The sequence below is a fragment of the Ursus maritimus genome, unplaced genomic scaffold (genome assembly GCF_017311325.1).
Source record: "Ursus maritimus isolate PB19 unplaced genomic scaffold, ASM1731132v1 scaffold_34, whole genome shotgun sequence".
Taxonomy (NCBI): Eukaryota; Metazoa; Chordata; class Mammalia; order Carnivora; family Ursidae; genus Ursus; species Ursus maritimus.
In genome coordinates, this window is record NW_024426008.1 from 20,060,140 (window position 1) to 20,087,584 (window position 27,445).

A 27,445-nucleotide genomic window follows, 5' to 3' on the forward strand; every position below is an offset into this window, starting at 1 on the left:
AAGAGCCTGCCTATGTGCTTATCCAAATCCTTTAACACTTGTCTGCTTGCAAATGCTTTGTGAATGCATCAATTAAAAGGTGTGTGTGTATTTGGCTCAGGTAGGGGAATATCAGTTCCTTAATCCAGACACAGAGGGAGTGGGGTGGGATGGAGCTGAGCGTGGATCACGGGAGAACCGGCATCCAGTGGACCTCTGGGTGCCTCCTGTCTCCTTGCCCAAGGGGCTCCTTTGCAGGACCTCTGGAGGGCAGAGAGCCTATGACAGCTAAATCACTGGACATATGGGGAAGGCCCTTGTGTCTGCTTGGGCCTGCTTCTGTTTTATAGCCTGATGGATTTGGGCTCTCTCTTTCCCTCTGCAGAGGCCTACAATCCTCACCAAATGTTTCACATTACTCAGTGTGAAAAACCTCCTATTCTTTCAGATTTTTTACAAGTTCATACATCCGTGGAAACCTGATATTCCATATTTCATTCTGCTTCGTGGATGTCATTGTGAGGGATGCGGGTTCACATGCAACAGGCCTCTTCTGGCTTTGATCAGCTTGACCGCAACTAATTGTAAATGGAGAACAAATGAAAGAAATATTTACAAATTTCATGGGAATTCAGGCGGGGCCTAAGCCTATTCTAATGCCTCCATTCAGAGTAAATGTTTATTGAATACTTTGACTCTACTGTGCACTTCAATATTTATATAGTATTAGGTTTTAGCTTGTTCTGAAGGGATCCAAAGAGTTAGTAAAATGACCTTCCCCTTCTTCCCTGTTTTGCTCCCTTCCCTTCTGCAAACTTCCTTTCTTTTGCATCACAAAATCTGCTGCTGGAAAGAAAACCAACTCAGATTCCAAAGCTCCAGCTGTAAGAAGGGGAAGGAGAAAAAGGGAGAGAGAGAGAGAAAGTGAGAGAGAGGGGGAAAAAAAGAACCGTAAAATTTAAAACAAATTTTGAATTGCATAGTCGCGTTGGGAAAAGTCAAATGAAAATGTTCGAGATTTGTTCAAAATAAAGTCATAAATGCCTGGAGCCAAGTTAAGCAGCTGTTGGGTCAGGCAGGCTAAAGCCTGAAAGGCAGCACCAATGAAGAGCTAAATATTATGCAATTCATCAGCAGTTGCCTGATTATAAAGAAACATGCATAGCCCTGTTGGAGGATTTCGCATTTAGGCCTTTCCATTCCTAAGCATACTCTTGCAGAACAATTTTTGTTTACTCAGAGATGAAAATAATCTCTGTGACTTCTGGAGGTTATGGAGAGAGGCACTCTGTGGCTTGGAAAGGGTCAGCTGACCCCCCCTCTAGCTCGCCTGCCTCATGGCATAAACTGGGAGCTCCATCAGACCCTGGCCTTCTCCCACTGCTGTCATGAGCTGCTGGCATTTCCAGGGCAGCTTAGACCAATGATGGTCCAGATGCCAAAAGGAGAAGAGGAGGTGCCCTTTCTCCAGAGAGTCCTTTGGCTTCCAGCTTGGATGGCAAGTGCTTCTTGGGTCGGCCAGCATCATCCTACTGAAAGCTCTAACAACTGCTCATTTAATTAGGAGCATTTCACATCTGTGTCTGCTGTGCTGGGGGTCACGTCCCACTCCAGGAATTGGAAAAGTCAGACTAGATCCTGTTATCCATGGAGGCTGGCTTAACCTGTCATTCTCTATCTTTCCACGCAGGCATGAAAGACATGATTCAAGGATCACACAAAGTAGAGGGTGAATGACCCCAAACAACTCAAAGCAACCCAAAGGTCTGACGAGAGAGGGGTGTGCAGAGGAGGTGCTTGTAAGTGACTCAGGAGAGAGTAGCAGAAGGCTGACAGGAGAGGTAGGACGTTGGAGAAGGAAGTCAGCTCCAAAGCTGACCGAAAAAATAAAAATGGAAATGGGATCTCAAAGGAGGGTTTTCAGAGCATTTTACTAGTACACATTTACTTTATAAAATCAGACTTTTACTTTTACACGTTGGGGAGACATGGAGTGAAAACAAAGCTGTTATTTTAGGGGCACAAAAACTGGAAATCAGGGTTATAGATTTTTAGCCACACCTCTTTGTGTATTGACTGCACAGCATTGAGCAAAACCTCACTTACGAAGATAAGTAGCTTCAAATTATGATTTTAAATGGTTCATGTTGAAATTTCCAGATTCTTTTAAAATTAAACTGATTTAGAACTTTGCAGGAGGACGAATCAGTAATTTTTTTTTTTTTTCAGAATCAGGGATGAAATTTCTTTACATCATTATAAAATTCAGACAAGTAGCCCCAAATTATACATGGTGAAAGCATATAAATGCAAAATCATGGTGAACCACATAAAATGTCCACATGTTATTGTATAACTTTACTATTGTGTTTTCATGAAAGAGTGGCAGACATTAAATAAGCATAGCACACACATTCTGTGTGAAGAATGGACTGCTCTGTCCAGTTTTATCTGAGTGGAGCTTAAAAGGTCTGAGTTAGAGAAGAACAGAACCGTGCCTAGTTACATAGAATTCTTCCGTTATATCCTGTACTGTAATGTGTGGACGTGGACATTGAGATGCTTTTGTGACCATATCGAGCCTTTGGGAACAACTTTTACCAGGGATAGGTGTCCGGGTGGAATGGGAAAATGAAGAATATCCATCCCCGTGGTCTTTCCGGCCAGAGACCCAGACTTCCAAAACTGGGGAAGGGTAGGAAAAAGTTCTGGCAAAGGAAAATGTAAGCCAGGTTTTGTGGACCTTTTCTACAGGGAGCAGGTCTGTCTCTCTGATGCTGTCAGAGAAGAGTAGCCCACGAAGACAACCTTGGTATGTTACCTCCCAGATGAGACCATTCTTGAGAAGCAGTCTTCTTATCCTCAGCTCCCAGCTGCCCTCCTGAAGACCTTTCTTTCACTCTGGAGATTTTAGGAGGACATGGCATTGTGTGAAGCTTGCTCCAGGCTGGATGGAAGACTGCCATGCACCAGCTTTGCCCCTCTGACCCCTTGGTTTCAGGGCAGAGTTCCATAGTCCCTCTGAGCAGGACTTAATAGCCATCAGTAGATGAGTAACTAAGGTTGTGCTAAACTTGGAGGAGTCAGTCCCTGAAAGTCCCAAGTCAGCCTAGACTGGCCAAGTGATGTTCTTGTTCTCCTCTTGTCTCTGGAGCTGCCACCTTTCATCCCTAGGAGTCCTCTTTTTTTTTTTTTTAAATACTCTTTTCCCATCAAAATTTGCTCTTATACCCTTGTTTACTCTTAAAGGTAAATGAACAGTAATAACCAATGGTTTGCATTTTAAAAGATTATTTACAGGAAACTAGAGGGACAGAGCAGGAATGATGGAATTTCTTAACAGGGCAGCAGAGCAGGGAGCCAGCTGGAACCAAACTAAGCACATGCAAACAGCTTGACCTTGCATGTGGTTCGTTCGTAGAGGACAGTGGTCTGGGCAAGTAAGGTAGTGCTCTGTAGGTTCAAAAGGCAGGATAGCATGGTGTTGAAGGACTTTGATTTTGGAGCCACATCAAATCTTACCTCTGCCACTTACTAGCTGTGTGATGGGCAAGTTTCTCAACGGCTACCTATCTCAGATTCCTCGTCTGTAAATTAGAGCCAATAATAGTGACTACCTCATAGCATTTTTTGAGAATCGAATGAGTGTAAATAGCATCAGCACAGCACATAAGTGGAACATCAATATTAGCTGACGTATTATTTCAGGAGGCAAGAGGTGTTTTCTTTATCAGAGCATTCATGGAATTCCCACTGCCATCTTACCAATAGAAACGTTTATTTAAGTTAGTTTTTTTTTTTTTTCAACTGTTCTTGAGAGATTGTGGGCCTTTCTGGCGCTGTCCTGTGAAGCCATACTCAGGAGTTAATGCTATGTTTTCATGTAAATGTTTTAGTTATTTCTTATGGCTTTTAATTCAATACAGTATATATTTTAAATCATATATGTATTTTAAGAATGTATATTCCATCTTGAGAACCAAAAGGGGAAAATCCTCCTATAGGGCACTTGTAGAAGAATACTCAACCAGGAAGATCCTCAGACTTGCCTTAGCAGCACGAGTATGTGTGAAACAATTTTCTTTGGTGGGTCTTAAAAAAAAAAAAAAAAAAAAAAAAGCCTTTTTCCTAATTACCTGTTCTAAAGATGCTGATTGTAATTTTTCAGTGGCCTTATATCAGATGAATTGCTTGGAAACAAAAGGCAGGCATTTGTTAATCAATGGTCCAGGACCATCCTGAGGAAGTGTTATTTACTTTTGCTGTTAAGAACTTGTCTGGACTTCCCCAACATGGTGCAGGAGACATTTATTCTACCTGCAACTTGAGCTATGAAAATCATCCCGTGTCTGAGTGTTCTTAATGCCACCAACATTTTTTCAAAACCACAATTTAAAGAAGTTAAACAACAAAAAAAAGCAGCTTGCAAATAGTGCCTCTCTACACAAATGGACAGCATTCCAGATGGGGTTTTATGGGGCTCCACCTGCATTAAGCGGACCAAAATGGGGTGACCAATGACAATAGAGCCCTTTATCGTATTGTTTTGATGCAGAACAAGTGACATTCCTCAGGCCCCCTTTTATGTAACCATCTGCCACAAAATATGTCAGGACTCTTCTTACTTGCAGAACTGGGTTATATCAACTGCAGCACTTTCAGACTGATCTGATGGCAAATGAAAGCTGATACTGGTGGGGAGGGTAATGACAACCTGGTTACGAGACTACCAGTCACCTCTGGTTCTCCAGTTCTCTGAGCAGTTTCAGTTTAAATCTGGAACAGTGTTTATAAGTGGTGATCTACCCATGTATCCATGAATATATTTTTATAAGTAATGATATTCCCATGTATCCATGTATATAGTCATACAAGAAAAATACGCATATGTGTTTTTCAAATGATCTATATGCACTCATGCTGAGATAAGACATTGTGTTGTAGTTAGGTGTGCAACAGGTTTGTGCGTGTGGCTGTAGCGTGCACAAAGCCCCAGAGCCGTTCCCTGTGTGAATGCCAGCCATGGAATATATAAATCCTGCAGTACTCCTAAATACTAGAATTGCTGGAAAAGGGAGGCATTCTTGGAATATCTTTTACAACATTCCTCTTGATATCATGATTTAATTGTCCTGGAATGTAGCATGAGATACGTTTGCACCTTTTACCCCCTTGAGCACTGAGAACATTACAGGCTCTGCCAAAGGGACAAAGAGACACAGATCTGTTGAAGATGAACAATCCATTTTACTTACTTTATGAATGAGGACACAGACTTTGTAACTATCCAGTAATTACACAGATTTTTCTAGATTTAGGATGGGGGTCAGTCCCAATAAACCCATCGTAAGTTGAAAGTCTCAAAGTTGAAAATGCATTTAATACACTGAACCTAGTGAACACCATAGCTTAGCCCATCCTACCTGAAATATATTCAGAACACTTATATTAGTCTATACTTGGACAGCATCATGTAACACAAAAACCTATTTTGTAATGAAGTATTGAATATCTCATATTATTTATAGGATACTGAAACAAAAGTAAAAAACAGAGATGTCATATGGATACAGAATGATTGTGGGTATATGGGTTGTTTACCCTCATGATTGCAGGGCCGACTGGGAGCTCTGGCTCCCTGTGGCTGCCCAGCATCATGAGAGAGGATGGTACTGCATATGGCTAGCGTGGGAGAAGATCAAAATTCAAATTACACTTTCTACTGAATGCATATAGCTTTCACACCATCATAAAGTCAAAGAATCATTAAGTCAAACCTTCATCGGGAAACTTCTTGCTTATGCTAACGGACGCATTCAGTGTATCCAAATTGTCAACTGCAGATATTTCCAAAATGATTTTCTATAGTCACATCTACCATCTATGGAAATTAAATCTTAGCTGCAGCCTTGAGTAATTTTCAGAGAATCACAGATCCCTGGAAGTGACTCCAGATGTCACTGAATATAGGAAGTGAAAACTGGCAGCCAGCACACCAGATTTTGCCTGCAGTTGGGTTTTGTTTGGCCACTTAGTATGTGTGTGTAACAGTCTTATTAAGGCCTAATTGACGCACAGTAAACTGCACATATTTAAAGTATTCAATCTGATTTGTTTAGGTGAAGGTATATACCTGTTAGACCATCCTGACAGTATAGATAATGAACAGAATCATCACCACCTAAAGGTTCCTTATCCTCAGCCCCTCCAGGCGATCCTGAATCTTCTTTTGGTCACTATAGACTAGTTTGCATTTTCTAAATTTTTTTTTCTAAGATTTATTTATTTGAGAGAGAGAGTGAGAGAGAGTGACTGCGTGCATGCACCTTTGAAGGCGGGGGAGGAGCAGAGAGAGAGAATCTCAAGCAGACTCTATGCTGAGCGTGGATCCTGATGGGGGGCTTGATCTCACAACCCTGAGATCATTACCTGAGCTAAAACCAAGAGCGGGATGCTCAGCTGCTTTCACCACCCAGGAGCCCCGTTTTTCTAGAATTTTTCTAGAATTTTTATTGAATGGTGTCATGCAGTGTGTACTTTTTTTCTGTCTGGTGTCTTTGGCTCAGTATAATTATTTTGAGGTTCATCCAATAGTCATAATAATTACAAGGGTTTTCTCCTGTGTTTGTGAAAGTTTTATAATTTAGGTTTTACATTTAGGTACAAATTCATTTGAAGTGAATTTCATAGATGAAGTTTACATGGCAATTATTTTTTTATATGAATATCAAATTGTTCCAACATCATTTTTTGGAAGAATACCCTTATTGTACTGGATTACTATAGCATTCTCTCAAGCTGGGGCAGTTGTAGGGCTCACCTCATTTTCCATTTCTCAGAAGTTACTGCTCATCATTGACTGATGCCCAGAATCTTGAAATTGTTGTTTCACATTTTTCGTCTGTTTTTGTTTATTTCAGGTGGAAGGGTAAGTCTGATTCCTGCTACTCCAGAAGCATGAGTGTCACACTCAGTGTGTTTTTGCAATAATTTGTTTCCAGCAGATAAAAATTAGGGAGTATCCTATTCGGATATAGATTTCTGCCTTTTCAAGAGAAATCTACAGATTTGGCAAAACGAGATGTATATTCCACACAGCAAGAGTCGACTATGGAGAACCACAGCTCCCCAGTCTTTCTGAGGCAGGTGATCCCTAGTTTCTTGTAGTTGCCTCCTGGCTTCCTTCACTTGTTGAAATGAACTACTCAACCCCTATAAGCCTGATTAGTGCAAACCTTTCATTTTATTCAGGAAAAAAGAGAGGCATATTGAGATGGAATTAGAATCCGGCTGTCTGGCTCTAAATCCAGTAGTATGTCCATAGAGATTTGACAAGTATACTATATTGTTGGTATGGAGATGAGCAAACTGATGGTCCAAACAATTGCTGACCGAGTTAGATGCTCAATGTCTATAATTCAAACTCTTCTTACATCTCTTGAAATGAACCTGTGAAGTGTATCATAATTTATCTGTTGCCATGTTTGGAAGCGTACTAGGTTGTAGGATTTAACTGTTACTTAATTAAAGGAATCACTCATTCGGCAGAACCACCTTTTGAGGATTATGTTCATTTTTGCACTAAATATGTTGCTTGAACATCAGTTAGAATCCCTCAAGTCCAGAAGCGCCAACACCAAATGCTGGCGAGGATGTAGAGCAAGAACTCACTCGTAGCTGTTGGGCATGCAAACTGGTATAGTTACTTTGGAAGACAGTTTGGCGGTTTCTTAGAAACTGAAATTCTCCTATTTATCTGATCTGGCAGTTGTACTCTTTGGTATTTACTCAGAGGTGCTGAGAACTTATTTCCACACAAAAGGCTGCACACAGATGTTTATAACAACTTTATTCACAATTGCCAAAACTTGGAGCAACCAAGATATCCTTCAGTAGGTGATGGATGAATAAACTGTGGTACATCCAGAGAATGAAATATCATTCAACACCAAAAAGAAATGAGCTGTCAATCCATGAGAAGACATGGGGGAAACTTAAATGCATAATACTAAGTGAAAGAAGTCAGTCTGAAAAGGCTACGTAATGAATGATTCTAACTCTACAACATTCTTACTCCAAAACTGTGGAGACAGTAGAAAGATGAGTGGTTGCCAGGGATTGTTTGAAGGAGGGGGTTGGGGGCAGGGATGGATAGGCAGAGCACAGAGGATTTTTAGGGCAGTAAAAATACTCCGTAGGATACCATAATAATGAATACATGTTGTTATACGTTTATCTAAATGCATAGGATGTACATCATTAAGAGTGAACCCTAATGTAAACTCTGGACTTTGGGTGATTATGATGTATCAGTGTAGGTTCAGGGATGGTAATAAATGTATCACTCTGGTGGGGGGTGTTGATAATGGGTGGGGCTGTGCATGTTTGGGGGCAGGGGGCATATGGAAAATTTCTGTACCATCCCTTCAATTTTGCTGTGAACCTTAAACTGCTCTAAAAATAGTCTTAATAAAAGTAGAAGTAAGTTGCCCGTAGCATTTATATTGTTTCAGACTCTTAGGAGTTCCCACCATAAAATGTTATTGAAATGACCACAAAGTAGAGAATATGTTTTCAGTATTTCTCATCTATTCATAACTTTCTCTTGTATTATCAAAGAAGTTTATGTCAGTATAAATGGAGAAATTAAATCTGTTAGCTTGGGAGACTGTGATAAAAAACGATTCCCATCCCTTTCCTTTCCCAACTGATTAGCCAAAATATTATTAAACTTGTGTAGCATAGAGGAAGAAAGTTCAAGAAACAAACCACAAAACCGCTAGGCATCACGTGAAGTCAATATTTTCTTAGTAGACATGTCGCAAAAATGCGTATGATGCATATTTGGAAAGAAGTCCAACATCTCACAAAAATCGGTTTCCTTGCTCTCAGATGTCAGATGGGCTGGAGATAGAGTCTGTGTAGAAGACTTTATTGATTTCAGATTTTAGCTTTACACAAATAGGCCCTGTATAAAAAGTAGAACTGAAAGCACAGTAAGGAATTATTTGGGTTTTATTTTGACCGAGTTATCTCACACATGACTATTTCTGATTTAAAAATACAGGGAGACTGTTGAACTGTCTTACTTTCATGTTGAGAATTGTATTAGATACCGACCAGGAACTTCTGTACCTGCTTGAAAGAGCATTTAACACTGCCTGTGTGAGAAAGAACACAATAGGCCATCCCAGAAGGAAAGTGGGGGGGGGGGGCATGCCTTTACTGAGTCATGGCAAGGCTCGGATTTCTGGGGAATCTGTCCCCTGCCAGCCAGCGCTGTACTGACGGTGGGACAGAGAGACGCTCAAGGCGTGGGTTTCTGCTGCTTCAAGCTGGTGGTATTTGAGTGGAGGATGGTTTCTTTAAGTTTCTAGCTGAGAAAGTCTGCTCTTCTAATAGGTTTTCAGAGGAGTTTTGGTTCAAACCACCAGACTTGTTTTTTTCTGTCTTTCATGTACCTTCTCTCTTCATTCTCATTTTTTTCTCTTTCTCTTTCTGCCTTTTCTGCTCCTCCTCTGCACCCTCTTAGCACTTGCTTCTTTCCAAATTCAAGCGTGTCTCTATTTATCTTTTTAAGAATCTGCACTTAAATTCCACGTATGAGTGAAGTCATATAGGATTTGTCTTTCTCTGACTGACTTATTTCACTTTGCATAATACCCTCTAGCTCCATCCATGTCGTTGCAAATGGCAAGATTTCATTGTCTTTGATGGCTGAATAATAATCCATTGTACATATACCACATCTTCTTTATCCGTCCATCAGTTGATGGACATCTGGGTTTTTTCCATAGTTTGGTGAACATACAGGAAGGAGGAGGAAAAAAAAAATAAGAAAGGGCAACAAACCTTAAGAGACTCTTAATGATAGAGAACAAACTGAGCGTTGATGGAGGGAGTGAGAGGGAGATGGGGTAACTGGGTGATGGGCATTAAGGGGGACACTTGTTGTGATGAACACTGGGTGTTGTACGTAAGTGATGAGTCACCGATTTCTCCTGAAACCAATATTGTACTCTGTGTTAACTAAAATTTAATAAAAATTTAAAAAAAAAGGATCTTCACTTAGCCATGCCTCTTTGCGACCCTTCTTTTTCTCAATAGGTCTCTTTGGTTGGCCTAAAGAAGAGATTCACACCTGCCCTTTTCCTCAAATCCAGCGGTGCAACCAGGCCCTGTCCTGGGGTCCCTCACAGAACTTCCACTCTGGCTGGCATCTCCTGCAGCCTCCTTGCATGGAGACAAAAACCCGTCAGGCTGTGAATGGTTACAGCAGTCGCGTGCCTCCTGGGCAGACTTCATTCCTCTCCTCTCTCAGCCTCTCCAGTTTGAATACTGGAGACCTTGTTCTTGCTTTATTTTTTTCCTTACTTAATTGTTCCTAGATTTTCTCAGCCTTCTCCCTCATGTCTCCTCTTATCTGCTGACCAACTTTTTGGGCTCTTCAGTCAACATCAATTTCTTACCAGATCGTAGCTCTTCATACTGCATTTCTAACATCTTCCTAGAGAATCTGAAATTTTTATTTTTTTTGGCCCCAAAGCCTGGAACTGTGCTAGTCAGTTTTTAATAGTTGAGTTCTTTCACCATCTCCCTTTGTGCCCCCTCACTCTTGTATTTCCTTTAAAACCCAAATTGTCATCCTTGCCAGTAGGAGAGATCACTTACTGAGAGTCCACTTTCTCCAGCAAAGACACTTTGTTGTTGACGTGCAGCTGTGCATGTCTCCTTCTTTGTTGCTACTCTTGGCGACCATTCAGTAGGAGACACTCCTTTCTTGATTCAGTTAAGAGTGTTTGTGACTCTTTACCGTTTTCTCCCTGGTCTGTTCTTCCGCCAGATCCATTCTTAGCCCAACTTTGACTTCCTTGCATTGAGGAAGGTTGTGTATGGGCCTGAAGACGAAATGCTTGAAGGGGCTCCCTCCCTCCTCAGAGAGCAGAAACTCCAGGGAGGATTATACTATGGGAAGGAGACATTAGGGAAGTAGAAGGTGGGTGAGGTGGAAAGTGATGATGGAGAGAGACCCCTACTCAAGCCAGGGGAAGAGACAGAGGCTCACAGCGTGTGACTTCCATGAGAGGTGGTGACCTGTGACCTGCTTTTTCACGTGCCTTAAGGGAGGGACAAGGCAAGGATTAGGGTGGGGCAAATGAGGCATTTGACTTGGGCTCGAAATATGAGAGAACTCCAAAAATCTCAGTAACCCACATAAATAATATTCTAGTGCTATATTTAAAAAATAAAAATGAATGCTTAAAATCCATGATGAACTAAATATCACAGTTTTAAATACAAACAGGATTCAGAAGGGGCTGGAACTCCAAGGGGATGGTGGATGGTGTGCCCTAGGTGTTGACTCCGGGCATCTCAGCAGTGTTTCCCAGGCTCTCAGGGCACTGATGGAGCAGCATCTCTCAGTTCTTAGGGAGTCTGTGAGATTGGGCGGGAGGCCGCTCAGCAGTAACCAGTGTGGAGAGAGGGACAGAGGGTCATCTACAAACATTTTTTTTTTTTTAAATGATTTTTTATTATATTATGTTAGTCACCATACAGTACATCCCCGGTTTCCGATGTAAGGCTCAATGATTCATTAGTTGTGTATAACACCCAGTGCACCATGCAATACGTGCCCTCCTTACTACCCATCACCGGTCTATCCCATTCCCCCACCCCCCTCCCCTCTGAAGTCCTCAGTTTGTTTCTCATAGTCCATAGTCTCTCATGTTTCATTCCCCCTTCTGATTACCCCCCCTTTCTTTATCCCTTTCTTCCCCTACCGATCATCCTAGTTCTTATGTTCCATAGATGAGAGAAATCATATGATAGTTGTCTTTCTCTGCTTGACTTATTTCACTTAGCATTATCTCCTCCAGTGCTGTCCATGTTGTAGCAAATGTTGAGAACTCGTTCTTTCTGATAGCTGAGTAATATTCCATTGTATATATGGACCACAACTTCTTAATCCAGTCATCTGTTGAAGGGCATCTCGGCTCCTTCCACGATTTAGCTATTGTGGACGTTGCTGCTATGAACATTGGGGTGCATATGGCCCTTCTCTTCACTACTGTCTGTATCTTTGGGGTAAACACCCAGTAGTGCAATGGCTGGGTCATAGGGTAGCTCAATTTTTAACTTTTTAAGGGACCTCCACACTGTTTTCCAGAGTGGCAGTACCAACTTGCATTCCCACCAACAATGTAGGAGGGATCCCCTTTCTCCCCATCCTCTCCAACAATTGTTGTTTCTTGCCTTGTCTATTTTTGCCATTCTAACTGGCGTAAGGTGGTATCTTAGTGTGGTTTTGATTTGAATTTCCCTGATGGCTAATGATTTTCAACATTTTTTCATGTGTCTGTTAGCCATTTATATGTCTTCATTGGAAAAGTGTCTGTTTATATCTTTTGCCCATTTTATGATTTGTTTATTTGTTTCTCGTGTATTGAGTTTGAGAAGTTCTTTATAGATCTTGGATACCAGTCTTTTATCTGTAGTGTCATTTGCAAATATATTCTCCCATTCCGTGGGCTGCCTCTTAGTTTTTTTGACTGTTTCCTTGGCTGTGCAGAAGCTTTTAATCTTGATGAAGTCCCATAAGTTCATTTTATCTTTTGTTTCTCTTGCCTTTGGGGATGTGTCATGAAAAAGGTTGCTTTGGCCGATGTCGTAGAGGTTGCTGCCTATGTTCTCCTCTAGGATTTTGATGGATTCCTGTCTCACATCGAGGTCTTTCATCCATTTGGAGTTTATTTTTGTGTATGGTGTGAGAGAGTGGTCAAGTTTCATTCTTTTGCATGTAGCTGTCCAATTTTCCCAGCACCATTTATTGAAGAGACTGTCTTTTTCCCACCGGATGTTTTTTCCTGCTTTATCAAATATTAGTTGCCCAAAGAGCCGAGGGTCCATTTCTGGGCTCTCTATTCTGTTCCATTGGTCTATGTGTCTGTTTTTGTGCCAGTACCATGCTGTCTTTGTGATCACAGCTTTGTAGTACAGCTCGAAATCCGGCATTGTGATGCCCCCAGCTTTGTTTTTCCTTTTCAACAGTTCCTTGGAGATTCGGGGCCTTTTCTGTTTCCATACAAATTTAAGGACTATTTGTTCCAGTTCTTTGAAAAATGTCCTCGGTATTTTGATCGGGATAGCATTGAAAGTGTAGATTGCTCTGGGTAGCATGGACATTTTAACTATGTTAATTCTTCCGATCCATGAGCATGGAATATCTTTCCATCTTTTTATGTCTTCCTCAATGTCTTTCAAGAGTGATTTATAGTTTCTAGAATATAGGTCTTTTACGTCTCTGGTTAAGTTAATTCCAAGGTAACGTATGGTTTTTGGTGCTATTGTAAATGGGATGGATTCCCTAATTTCTCTTTCTTCGGTCTCGTTATTCGTGTATAGAAATGCAACTGATTTCTGAGCATTGATTTTGTATCCCGCCACATTACTGAATTGCTCTATAACTTCTAATAGTTTGGGAGTGGCTTCTTTTGGGTTTTCCATATAGAGTATCATGTCATCTGCAAAGAGAGACATTTTGACTTCTTCTTTGCCAATTTGAATACCTTTGATCCCTTTTTGTCGTCTGATTGCTGTTGCAAGGACTTCTAGTACTATGTTGAATAATAGTGGCGAGAGTGGGCATCCTTGTCGAGTTCCTGATCTTAAGGGAAAGGCTTCCAGCTTTTCCCCATTGAGAATAATATTTGCAGTAGGCTTTTCATAGATGGCTTTTATGAGATTGAGAAATGTACCTTCTATTCCTACACTCTGAAGGGTTTTAATCAGGAAAGGATGCTGTATTTTGTCAAATGCTTTTTCGGCATCGATTGAGAGGATCATATGGTTCCTGAGTCTTTTCTTGTTGATATGATGTATCACGCTGATTGATTTGCGAATATTGAACCACGCTTGCATCCCAGGTATGAATCCCACTTGATCGTGATGGATAATCCTTTTAATGTACTGTTGGATTCTATTAGCAAGTATCTTGTTGAGGATTTTGGCGTCCATATTCATTAGGGAAATCGGTCTGTAATTCTCCTTTTTGAGGGGGTCTTTGCCTGGTTTGGGGATCAAGGTAATATTGGCCTCATAGAATGAGTTTGGTAGCTTTCCTTCTGTTTCTATTTTTTGAAATAGCTTTAGGAGAATAGGTATTATTTCTTCTTTGAATGTTTGGTAGAATTCCCCAGGAAAACCGTCCGGGCCTGGAGTTTTGTTATTTGGAAGGTTGTTTATCACTGACTCAATTTCTTCATAATTAATTGGCCTGTTTAAGGAATCAATTTCTTCCGGTTTCAATCTTGGTAGTTTATAGGTTTCCAGGAAGGATTCCATCTCTTCCAGATTGCTTAGTTTATTGGCATATAGCTGTTGATAAAAATTTCTAATAATCCTTCCAATTTCAATGGTGTTCGTCGTGACCTCTCCTTTTTCATTCATAATTTTAATAATCTGGGTCCTTTCTCTTTTCTTTTGGATAAGTCTTGCCAGTGGTCTGTCAATTTTATTGATTCTCTCAAAGAACCAGCTTCTAGTCCTGTTGATCTGCTCTACTGTACTTCTGGTTTCTGCTTGATTGATTTCAGCTCTAATTTTGGTCAACTGCTTCCTCGTGCGTGGATTAGGCCTGTCCCTCTGTTGCTGTTCCAGCTTCTTGAGGTGAGAATATAAAAACTGCATTTTAGATTTTTCTATTCTTTTGAGTGAGGCTTGGATGGCTATGTATTTCCCCCTTAGGACTGCCTTTGCAGTATCCCATAGGTTTTGGACTGTTGTATTTTCATTCTCATTGGTCTCCATAAATTGTTTAATTTGATTTTTGATTTCCTGGTTTATCGAGTCATTCCTGAGCAGGATGGTTCTTAGTCTCCAAGTGTTTGAGTTTCTTCCAAATTTTTCCTTGTGGTTGAGTTCCAATTTCAGAGCGTTGTGGTCTGAGAATATGCAGGGGATAATTTCAATCTTTTGGTATCGGTTGAGACCTGTTTTGTGTCCCAGAACATGGTCTATTCTTGAGAATGTTCCATGGGCATTAGAATAGAATGAGTATTCTTTGGTTCTGGGGTGTAGTGTTCTATATATATCTATGAGGTCCAACTCGTCGAGTATGGCATTCAAAGCCTTTGATTCTTTGCTTAGTTTTTGCCAGGGTGTTCTGTCTATTTCTGAGAGTGGAGTGTTGAGGTCCCCTACTATTAATGTATTTTTATTTATATGTCTCTTTATTCTGGTTAAGAGTTGGCTTGTGTATCTTGCTGCTCCCCTGTTGGGGGCATATATATTTATAATTGTCATATCCACTTGTTGAATACTTCCCTTAAGAATAATATAGTGCCCTTCTGCATCTCTAACTATAGTCTGTAGTTTAAAATCCAATTTATCTGATATGAGAATTGCTACCCCAGCTTTCTTTTGAGGTCCATTTGCGTGAAAGATGGTACTCCATCCCCTTACTCTCAGTCTGAATGCATCTTTGGGTTCGAAATGAGTCTCTTGTAGACAGCAAATGGATGGGTCATTTCTTTTTATCCAATCTGCAACCCTGTGGCGTTTTATGGGATGGTTCAAACCATTTACATTAAGACTGATTACTGAGAGATATGATTTTAATGTTGCCATGTTGCCAGTAAAGTCTTTGTTTGTATTGGCTGTGACTTTCTGTTCTGTATCACTCTTGGGGCCTTTTTACTTTTATAGAACCCCCCGTAATATCTCCTGTAGGGCTGGTTTCGTGGTTACAAAATTGGTTAGTGACTGGCGATTCTGAAATGTCTTTATTTCTCCATCAATTCTGAATGACAGCCTTGCTGGATAAAGGATCCTTGGCTGCATGTTTTTCTCTGAAAGAGCTTTAAATATGCTCCCCCAACCCTTTCTCTCATTCCAGGTCTGTGTAGACAGGTCTGACGTAATTCTGATGCTTTTGCCTTGGTACGTGAGAAATTTCTTTGCCCTGGCCGCTTTCAATACTGTATCCTTGCATCTAATATTTGCGAATTGCACTATGACGTGACGTGGCGTAGGTTTGTCGTGGTTGAGCTTGGGAGGGGTCCTCTCTGCCTCTTGGACACGAATGTTTGTTTCCCTTGCTAGATTAGGGAAGTTTTCAGCTACAATTTGTTCAAATATCTCTTCTAGACCTCTGTTTTTCTCCACCCCCTCGGGGATGCCGATGATTCTAACATTGGATCGTTTCATTGAGTCAGTAATCTCCCGTAACCTACATTCGTGGGCGTGGATTTTTTTAAGACCATCTTCTATTTTCATTTTTTCCTCTATTAACCCATCCTCCAATTCACTAACCCGTTCCTCTGCTTCTGCGACCCTGGCCGTCAGAGCCTCTAGTTTTGCCTGCATTTGGCTCATAGAATTTTTAATTTCTGTCAGATTCGCTCTCATTTCTGTCCTTAGGGATTCTATATTCTCAGTAACCTTTTCGTTAATAGTTTTTTCAATTCTACTCATCATTTTGACCATCGTTACTCTGAATTCCATTTCTGATAATTTGGTTACATCCATATCCATTATTTCTGTGGCAGAGGCCACAGAATCACTGTCTTTTCTTTGCTGGGGGGGGCTTCTCCTTCTTGTCATTCTGATGAAGAGAGGTTGCGGGGTTTCCAGAGCCCAAATTATTGACTGGGTCCCAGGCCGTGCCCCTTGTTTTATAGGGATCTTAGGGATGTGGGCTTCTTCTTTAAAGATTTTATTTATTTATTTATGTGGCAGCCAACCAGCGAGAGAGGGAACAGAAGCAGGGGAGTGGGAGAGGAAGAAGCAGGCTCCCAGCGGAGGAGCCCGATGAGGGACTCCTTTCCGGAACGCCGGGATCACGCCCTAAGCCGAAGGCAGGCGCTCAATGACTGCGCCACCCAGGCGCCCGGGTTGTGGGCTTCTTGATTTTTCAGCCTGCCTTCTGTGTTCTGGGGGAGGGGCCTGCCGCGCCAATACTCAGGCAACCCTGTTTGGGTAGAGTCTCCGTGTCCCCTGCGAGGGAGGATGGGGATGGGCACTCTCTGAGCCGGTATTTCCAGGCTTTTGTTCTCTGGCGGCTTTCCCTGGCGGTTTGCTGTGCCTCTTCTGAGAGTCAGAGCAGCAGCGGCCAAATTTCAGCCTCTGTCACGGAACAGAAGGATTGCGGCCCGTTCTCTACTAATGTTCTGGCCACTTTAACTCTGTTTCTGTTGGTGCTGCTCAACCCTGCAGCGTCCCGGGATGTGCGCCCCACACCCGGGCGCCCTGGCCTCACTTCCAGGGCCGGGCGCGCCTCTGTCCTTTGTGTTTCTAATGCCGCCAGCCGCCAGCCGCCCCGCGGCCTCCCGGATCTCCCAGTCTCAGTCTGATCCAGGAGCGCACCGGGATTCCGGATTCCGCGAGATGCCTGGTGGCGCGCGCACCCGGCTCACGGTCTCACTCTGCTGTTTTGCGGGTGCCCACCACGAGCCCGCCCGCTCTCCCGCAAGTGGCTACCGCTTCCGGCGCCCAACGCGGCGGCTCTCCTCCCCTTCCGCTTATCTTCCGATATCTGTGCACAGTTTCATGGCTCCCCGCCTGCACCCCAATACTCAGCGCTGGAGATGTTCATTTGTAGAGATCCAGATGCGTCTTCCTGCGTCTCAGGCTGGTTCCGTGGTTGTTTAGGCTGGTCTGGTACCGATCCAGCTCGACTCGGAGGACCGGCTGAAAACGGTGTCTCCTACTCCTCCGCCATCTTAACTCCTCGGAAGAAGCTATTCTGTTTTTAAAAGAAAGGGAAAGAAGCGTTTACAGAAGACACACATTTTGACAAACACCTATAATGGACTTGCCCAGAGGTAACCAAGGATGCTTCAGTTGCTAAGTCCCCCCCACCCCAACCCGTGAAGCTCAGAGGAAAATGAGTATTGCTGATGCCTGAGGGTCTACAAACATTTTTTGATGCGGAAAAACTCCTAGAGACTTTTGTCTAACTATGGGTAAGAGCCCTGATAATAGTAAAAATTGGGACATAGCATTTGGATTGATTTTTGGCTAAGAATAAATAGAAAAGAGATGCTTCTTGCACTCACCAGCTTTCTCGTGACGATGTCATACTGAGTACTCTGCTTCTGTCTGGAGCTTTGTCACTATCTCAAGTGAAGAATGGGAAGGTGAGATTTTTTTCTCCCCAGTTCTGTGTTGCCTTCCGTTCCCTTTCACAGAGGTCTAGTCCTCTTATAGATGTCAGTGACTCACGGACCTGGCTTCCACACATTGAAAGATATGGAAAATATATCTAAAAACCAAAGACATCTTCTATTTCTCGCTTTATTTACATCCTTAAGATCTGACTTCTTCAGTGTTGGAAGCCGCACTTTCATGTGGGCTCTGCAGGGCAGCTTGATGGAATGGTTGTGGGCCCCAATGTGAGGAACCAGGGATGCTAGTCCTGACTTTGCTCTGAATCCGCCGAGTGAGCGTGGAAAGTAAGTACCTGTCCTGCTCTGACCCTCAGGTTCCTCAACTGTGCAAAGCAAGGGCCAGACTAGATGAGCTGTCAGGTTTCTCTCTGGTCCAGCGTGCCATGCATTCTAGGGAAGATTTTCTTTGTCACCAAACTGCCTGTTCCTGGCCAATCCACTTACAGTTGCTTTAAAACAGCTGAGCTGTCAATCCCACTTCTCACCCTGTACTCACGCATCATGGTTTCCATTTTTACCATCTGCTGGCCTTCAGGTGTCTTCCGTGTTGAAGTCCGATTCCTCACTCTTGGTTTCAGGGTCCCAACTTATCAAAGAGAAATCTCTGATAAAGTCTTTGTTCTTCTTGGATTTAAATCTTGCTTAAATGTTAAAGCAGAAAAGGAATGATAAGACTTTGGGGCAACCATAAATAGTTTCTTTGTCAAATAAAGAGCTTTCATGACATGTTCTTTTAAACCCTTTTTAGTTTTAGATTCCTAAGTCACTTCAAGTGGCATGATGATGGTCTTAGATTTTGAATAAGTTTATGATTCATTTTTTGCCCCAATCATCAGCTTTTAAAGTTCTCCGTATTTCTTCTCCAAACCGTTATTGAGAAATTTACATAGAAGTGTTAGACTTCCTAGCTGTTGCTGGGCCCATCACACTTCTGTAACTTGGTGTTTGACACACATTGCTGTTTTATGAAAAGACTGGGTGGGGGGTTGCCTGGCTGTCTCAGTCAGAGGAGGATGCAACTCTTGATCTTGGAGTCATGAACTCAAGCACCATGTGGGGTGTAGAAATTACTTAAATGAATAAAAACTTAAATAAAAAAGATTAGGGAGTTTCCCTAATCCATATTATTTTAAACACATATAAAAACCTGAAAAAGTCTTTTTTTTTTTTTTTTATTTTTTAAAGTATAAAGTGGTCTTTCCAGCCACAGCAGAGGAGAAAGCTGTGAGTATTCTCTGCTTTATTTGCCAGGAGAACTGCATGGACTTTGTACATTCCAGCACTTGGGGACAGTAAGGTACGGTTTCTAGAGCCTTGTTTGAAAGGTGGGGGTGGGAGTCTCCTTGCCACCTGGTGTGGTTTCACTTACAGGTTCTCTGAGCACTTCTGGGTTGTTGACTCAGCTCTCCGGTTTCTGGGCCTGCTCAAGAGGCCATTGAAGAAAGGAAGCACCTCCTGTTGAGTTCTGGCCACGTGGCTTCTGTTCCACAGGCCTTCCCCACGGGACATCCTCAGTTTCTCCCTCTTAAGCCGTAGCATATCAGTTACACAGAAACGCATGTTAGGAAACAGTGTGAGGAGGGCCTGGAGGAGTTCATACAGTCTGAACAGATCATCCCCCACTTGTCCTTCAAGTTCCATTTCGGTTCGATAAGGCTATAAATTCAGCAGGGGGCACAGACACTCAGGGACAGAGTCAACTTTTCAGAGGCTTTCTTCATACAAGCAGATCCTGTGATACTGTGTGGACTTTGGAATTCAGAGAGATGACAGAGCTTATTAAAGTGGACACAGTGAAAATTCTAGCCTATGGTGGGAATACTCCTGGCTCCAGTACTACAGAATAGATAGAGGAAAAATAGCTTAAAAAAATTTTATTTATTTATTTATTTATTTACTTGAGAGACAGAGAGAGAGACAGAGATAGAGAGAGCACTAGGGGGGAAGAAAGGCAGAATTAGGCTCGCTGCTGAGCAAGGAGCCTGACGCGGGCCTTGATCCCAAGACCAGGATCATGACCTGAGCTGAAGGCAGACGCTTAACTGACTGAGCCGCCCAGGCGCCCAATAAACTCTTTTTAAAGCCCAACGTGAACTGTTGTGGATGCTGCTGCTACAAACATCCGGCGCATGTGCCCCTTTGAATGAGCATTTTGTGTCCTTTAGGTAAATACCTAGTAGTGCAATTGCTGGGTCATAGGGTAGCTCTATTTTTAACTTTTTGAGGAAACTCCATACTGTTTTCCAGAGGGGCTGCTCCAGTTTGCATTCCCACCACAGTGCAAGAGGGTCCCCCTTTCTCCACATCCATGCCAACACCTGAGGTTTCCCGAGCTGTTCTGACAGGTGTGAGGTGGTATCTCATTGTGGTTTTCATTTGTGTTTCCTTGATGATGAGTGGTGTGGTATATATACACAATGGGATATTACGCAGCCAAAAAGAATGAAATCTTGCCACTTGGAATAACGTGGATGGAACTCGAGAGTATTATTGCTAAGCAAAGTAGTCAGAGAAAGACAAATACCATATGATTTCACTCATGTGGAATTAAAGAAACAAAACAAATAAACAGAGGAAATAAAAGAAAGAAAGGCAAATCATGAAACAGACTCTTGACTATAGACAACAAACTGAGGGTTGCTGGAGGGGAGGTAGGAGGGGGATGGGCTAAATGGGTGATGGGTATTAAGGAGGGCATTTCATGTGATGAGCACTGGGTGTTATATGTAAGTGATGAATCACTAAATTCTATACCTGAAACTAACATTATACTGTGTATTAACTAGAATTTAAATAAAAACGCAAAACTAAAAAAGAAAACAAAACACCGCTACCCCCTCCCCCCCGGAAACAAAACTCAGTGTGAGTAATGATTGGTGGAGCTGGTAAGCTAGTGATAGGAAGATGTTAGGTCAGCATTTTGGAAGTGTGCCATGTTCATTGTGAGGGAAGGTAGACAATATATCATTTTAGTAAAAGCATGTTAGTTTTATCAGTTAACTTTTGTAGTCGATGAAAACCCATTAGCAAGGGGCAGTAGTGAATTCCAGATGGAATTTTACTCAGAAAATCCATTTTTAAAGAATAAACTCAGTGGTAAATATTGGTATGAGAAACCTACAAAGAAATAGAACTGTATTAAGAAAAAGTAGCGTCTTTAGGTAGTATCTCTAACCAAAACAAAACCACTAATCCATACCATCCTATTCTCAATAACATAAAACAGTCCGCATGTGACAACGTGTAATAATTTTTTGAACTGGCCATGTTGATTAAGTCTCATACATTTTAAAAGGATCTTATATCCCACCATTTTTTGATATATAATGCATAATTTTTATTATCTGTTAACATTCAGAGTTTGGAGGTGGGTTTTTTTTTTTTTTTTACATTTTAATTATGTGACTTTCGATGACCATGAAGCATTAAAGGATATTTTCTCTTTTTAAAGCTCATATATGTTTCTTCATGTGAATCCTTCCTGTTCTTTAAAAAATTTTTAATTTAAATTCAATTTAGTTAACATACAGTGTATTACTAGTTTCAGGGGTAGAATTTAGTGATTTATCAGTTGTGTGTAACACCCAGTGATCATTATATCAAGTGCCTTCCTTAATGCCCATCACCCGGTTATTCCATCCCCTACCCACCTCCCCTTCAGCAACCCTCAGTTTGTTTCCTACGGTTAACAGTCTCTTATGGTTTGCCTCCTTCTCTGTTTTTATCTTACTTTCCTTCTCTTCCCCTGTGTTCATCCGTTTTGTTTCTTCAGTTCCACTGTTTATTAGACCTGTAATTTAAAAATCTTACTACATGTAAATAAAAGATGGCAGTGTGGAGATGCTTGAAGTCTTCCAGTTGAATCTCTTGGTGCTTGGATTCCTCTCAGTGCACAGAAGCAGAGCAAGTTAGAGCAGGCCTCTATGTTTTCTTGATCTCTTTTGTTGTTTTAGTAGCTATGTCTTCTGTAATGCTCTTCACTGCCTTTTCTTTTGAAATAAAGGAGAGCATGCTATCATTTGTGTGGAAGAACTCAAGCAGAAAGAAACCACAAGGAGAGAGAATTCTCCAAGGAGTTGCAGCTGCTTTGGCCCATTCTGGGATTTTGAACCTTGATTCTGAGCTTGGGTCTGCCCAGTCCTTGTATCCATACACAGCACCTGGAACAGTATCTTTAGCATGGGACTTTTTTGAAAGTTAGCAAAAGAGGCGTTATGATACAGTGAAGCATGGAGCAAAGTGTGCTTCCAGACCACATCCATCAGTATTATCTGGGGGTGCTTGAGATCCTGCCCTCCACCACAGTCCCACTGAATCTGAAACTCTGGAGATGTGCCCTGAGAGCCTGCAGCTTTAACAGGATCCCCAGACAACTCCCACTGAATTATGAGACTCTCTGCTCTTGTACTTAGTTTCGCTATGTCTGGGCTCAAATCCTGCTCTTCCCCCTTTTATCTGTGTGACCTAGAAAAGCTGTGTGTGTAAGCTCTTAGTGTGCAGCTTTCCTTCTCCCTGAAATAGGAATCATGGTGTACCCACCAGCGAGGGTCGTGTGGAGAATTTGATGAGATAATGCTGTGGAGCACTTACCACAGTACCTCGCTCGCAAGAAACGCTCATAAGTTTGCAAGGTTATTCATATCATTATAAAAAATTTTATGAAGGATATCAGAATCTCTAATGGGAGAACAGTATAACATGTATGTTTAAAGGAATGAATACAAACTATATAGTGGATTCTGACGTTAAATTGTAGCGTCTCTTTACCAGGGGGTTAAGTTACTTCTCAGCTTTGCCAGTATTTTTCTTGTCCCACATAGTGCTGATGCTCTTTTGGGTGCTCTCTGTGGTTCTTGTTCCTCAGGGGCAAGGATATAGCCCTCTCTATTTGTTTTAAGGCCATTATCCCCGAGTTTCTGCTTTTGAACCAGTTCCTAGGAGAGTCTTTAGCCGATGATTTACAAAGAGGCCTTTGATGCTGTCCAGCGTGCCCTGCAAATGCTGTCAGTTTTCCTTACTTGTTAACCCTGGTGGCCTTTGAGCACAAGGCCGTGCAGCTGTCTCTGTCCAGTCACCCTCCTGTCCCAGCCTGCATCCTTTCTCTGCTGTGCTCAGCTTTGTGTGGACCCCAGCCTCCCTGCTGCAATTACAGAGTCCCCATTTTCTGAGATTTGGCGGGATGAATCACTTTCTTGTGGCCATCAGAGGGGCAGAGGGGTTCCTCACTGGATATAGGGTGACATTTTCTGCACAGAATCCTCAAATACTATGTGAACTCTCTCCTTCCCATGACTGGTTTTCTTAACTGTGGCATCACTTTAAATTTGTTGGGTTTTAGGGGCTCTATTATTAGCAAAGAATCACTGATTCTGAGACCTGGAAAAGTTCTCGAGCCCTCGTTTATTTGACTTCTTTCTGGAAAATATTTTAGGACAAATTCAGATGTTTTCAGGCATAAAAAGTATAATATATGGTAATTCTATTTTTTTTTAAAGGTAACTGTGGCAGCACTGCGCGTGTGATAGAAGCTGAAAACCACCACAATTAGTGGGAACCCCGACGTCAACATTTTTCTTTTCTGGCCACGACACCAAAGCCAGGCATTCAGGGAGGTACAGAAGGAGCCCACCTCCTAGCAGCATGCATCCTAGTTCAGGAGCTGGGACTCCTGCGTGAAGCAGCTTTACAACAAGGCTAGATGAGGACAGAGGATGCAGAGAAGGAAGAGACGTGAGCAGGCCCCTGTGATTTCTTGGCCATTTCCCTCCTCTGTCCTTTGGTTCACCCCACGTGATCCACCGCCGATATGTTGTGGGTCTTGTTGCGGTCCCCGTGGGCAAAGTCCCCAGAGGGAGCAGGCTGGCAGTCTTGGGAAGTTGGCCTTCGCTGGCTGCTGCACCTTGTTGACAAAGAAAGGGAGGGCAAGGGGTTAGCATTGAGTGCCTGTGCACGTGTTTGGCCTGCCCCGCCTTGTCCCAGCCTCTAGCAACCCTGTGAAGCCTGTGGGCAGGGGGCGTCATTCTTACTTAGCAGGCAAAGGAACTGAGGCCGAGAGGTTCGGTAACTTCCCCAGGTTACCATCAGTGAGTGAGTGGACTTGGAGTAAAAGTCAGGTCTTTTCGATGCCACAACAAACCACTCTCTGGACCATTAGTACTGAAGAACCAGGGTTTTAATGGTCAGCATTTATCCTCTAGGAAAACTACCCCAAGTTCAGCAGTGGCCCTATATGCCAGGGAATTATTATGGAGTGAACTGTTAGGGGACCCAGGAAAACTGCTCCAGTCCCATCGCCATTTGTGATGCATCCCCTAGGGCTAATGGCCTCCCTCCTTTTCCCCCTCTCTCCCTCTCTCCCTCTCTCCTTCTCTTCCACTCTCCTTCCCATCCTCCTTCCAAGCTGTTTTTGTCAACTTGGACTGCCATAACCAAATAGCAGAGACCGGGTGGCATAAACCACAAATTTATTTCCCGTAGTGCTAGAGTGCGGCAAGTCCAAGTCCGGCCCCAGCACATTCGGGGTCTAGTGAGGGCTTGTGGATGCCTGTTCTTTCAGTGTATCCTCACATGGCAAAGAGCGGGAGAGCAAGAGAGAGACAAAGATATATCATTTCTCTCCTCTCTCTTCTCATAAAGGCGCTCATCCAATTCATGAGGTTCCACCCTCGTGGCCTAATCCCTCCCAGAGGCCCCAGCTCCTAACACCATCATATTGGGAGTCTAGGCTTCAACATAAGAATTTGGGGAGACGCAAACACTCAGTGTATAACACATGCTGTAGCTACTGTGAGAGTTTATCAGAGACTCTCATTGTACAGCGTACAAACCCAGGGCACTTGGAGCCTCCTACTTTGGTTTATGATAAAAAGGCAGACTTGAGACTCCTGGTCCAGATGAGGAGGAAAGAGCACATGGCTTCTGGAGCCCAGGAATGACTCCTTGCTGGGAGCACACATTGTCATGGGGTCACGGAGCACCTCATGAAGGGGATACATGACCATGGGCAGAGAAGCCAGGAGACAGTAAGCTCTAAGAGGGGAGAGGGAGTGCCTCTGCTCTGACCACCTTTACTGGACGAAGGAGCTTCTGAGTCTCACGCAAGGCATGTATGCAGAGTGTCAGAGTGTGCATGGATGGAGTTAGACCCAGCAGAGGCTGGTGGAGCACCGGCTCCAGGCCCGGTATAGGCACTTTGACTTTGAGCTTTCCCTGGTCGTGCCAGTTAGTGAGCCCCATCCTTCCCATAGCTGGGGTTCCTGGGGACTAGAATGAGCAATCAATGCCAAGGTTCCGTAGACAATTGGAATGGAGAGCTGCAAGGTCTGAAAGAGAGCCTGTGATACCATAGGGCTCAGAGAATTCTGTTCCTTGGGACATCTGTGTCACTTGGGCAGGATGCAGGCATGGCAGAGTGATAACATGAGTTTGGGAGTGAAATCTGGCATTAGATCCAAGCCCCTCTGTTTATTAGCAGTGTGCATTTAGGCAGTGCACAGTCCCTGCAACCAGCATTTGCTGCACGTCTTCTATGTGGCAGACAATGACCAAGTGTTGACACCTTGCAGGTGTTTTCAAGTATGTGAAAGTATGTTAGGCGGTGGACGTTGTTACTGACTTCATTTCACAGTTGAGGGAACTTAGGTACAGAGAGTGCAAGAACTTGCCTAAGGTCACACAGTAAAGATTGCAACTCAGGGAATGTGGCTTCAGTACCTATGCTCTTTTATTTATTTATTTTTAAAGATTTTATTTTTATTTTAGAGAGAGAGAGTGAGAGAGAGAGTCTGAGCAGGGGAGGAGCAGAGGGAGAGGGAAATCATCTCCAGCCGCCTCTGTGCTGAGCCTGGAGCCTGACGTGGGGCCTGATCCCAGGACCCCGAGATCATGACCTGAAATCAAGCGTGGGTCACTCAGCCGACTGAGCCACCCAGGCACCCCAGCACCTGTGCTCCTAACCACGAAGCTGTCCTCCGTCTGTTTCCTTATCTGTAAAACAAGGACAAAAAGAGCTCCCTCAGCAATGTGCAGAGGAAGTTAAATGAGATGCTAATGGATGAAAGGCTACTCTGTGCCTGGCTGGGTCGGACGGGTGCTCAGCTATCAGCAGGTCCCAAGTCCTGTCTTCCTTTTTTAAGATATGTAGGAGCACTTTGTTTTCTGAACAAAGCTGGAGGCCCTTACGCAGGTCCACCTCCCCTTTCCCTGCCCCCCTGCCACGCTTCCTTTCGTACTTACAGCTGCTGCTCCACCACCTTCAATTCCACATGTGTCCATGGGCCTTGCAGGTCCTAAGTATGAGGTGTATCTTAGGTGATCTCATTTCCAGCCGGCTGCGTCTGTAAGTCACGTCATGTACTATGTACTTCTCTGTGTCATGCTGGATTACTTTTGAGAGGGGCATCTCTCTTTGTGGACTTCTTGTTAATTTCTCTTTTAGTGACAGTCCCTTCCCTGATCTTTCCTGGTGCCCGTTCCCACTTCTGATGTCCTTCCCACAGGCTACCTCATTTTGGCCCCTGCTCCAGTTAGGCCCCATTCGCTCCTGCAGTGAACGAGAATCCCTTAGAGAAGGGTCCCTCCCAAGTTCCTAACCATGGTGTGTCCATCACTGTCTTGGGAGAGGACTCATCCTGGGTAATTTCCCTTGACAACTGACTGTATTACCTGTGATCTTATGCTTTCTGGCCTCCAGATGGGTTCAGTCAGCGGGGGGCACCAGCAGCAGATGGAGAAGGAACAGTAGCTGCTGCCCTCCCTGGCAGGCTCTGGGTCTCACGGGACTCCAGGGACACTCTCTCCTTCCTGGCCCTTGCAGGCCCTGAGGTACTAATGCCTCCTGGCGTCTGGGGGACCCCCAGCCCTGCCCGCACCTCTGTGTGTAGACCCTCATGAATGTCTGCATCTCAGTGACATGAAGTCTGAACCGCACTGGTTTCCACAGACCTGTGTGGCTAGAGCAGAAAGGCCACTGGGGGATGTTTTTATTATCATCCTCACCTTTACAAGCATAATTTTTATTCTACTGAGTGAAAACATGAGATGTGGAAGGATGACACAGTGTCTGCAAGTACTTGGCTGTCTCTTTACTGTTAGAAACAGGTGGTTCTTTATCAGGGTCCCATGAAGAGCACAGCTCGTGGAGAAGGTTCTGTTAGTAAGGAGCTCTGCTTTGGAGGCCAAGCTGTTTAATTTTCTAGTTTTTCAATTTTAAAAAGATATTCTAACCATGTGACTTTGGGGCAAATCATACCTCTCTTGATCTTACTTTTCTTATTGAAAACGTCTCGATGACATTTACA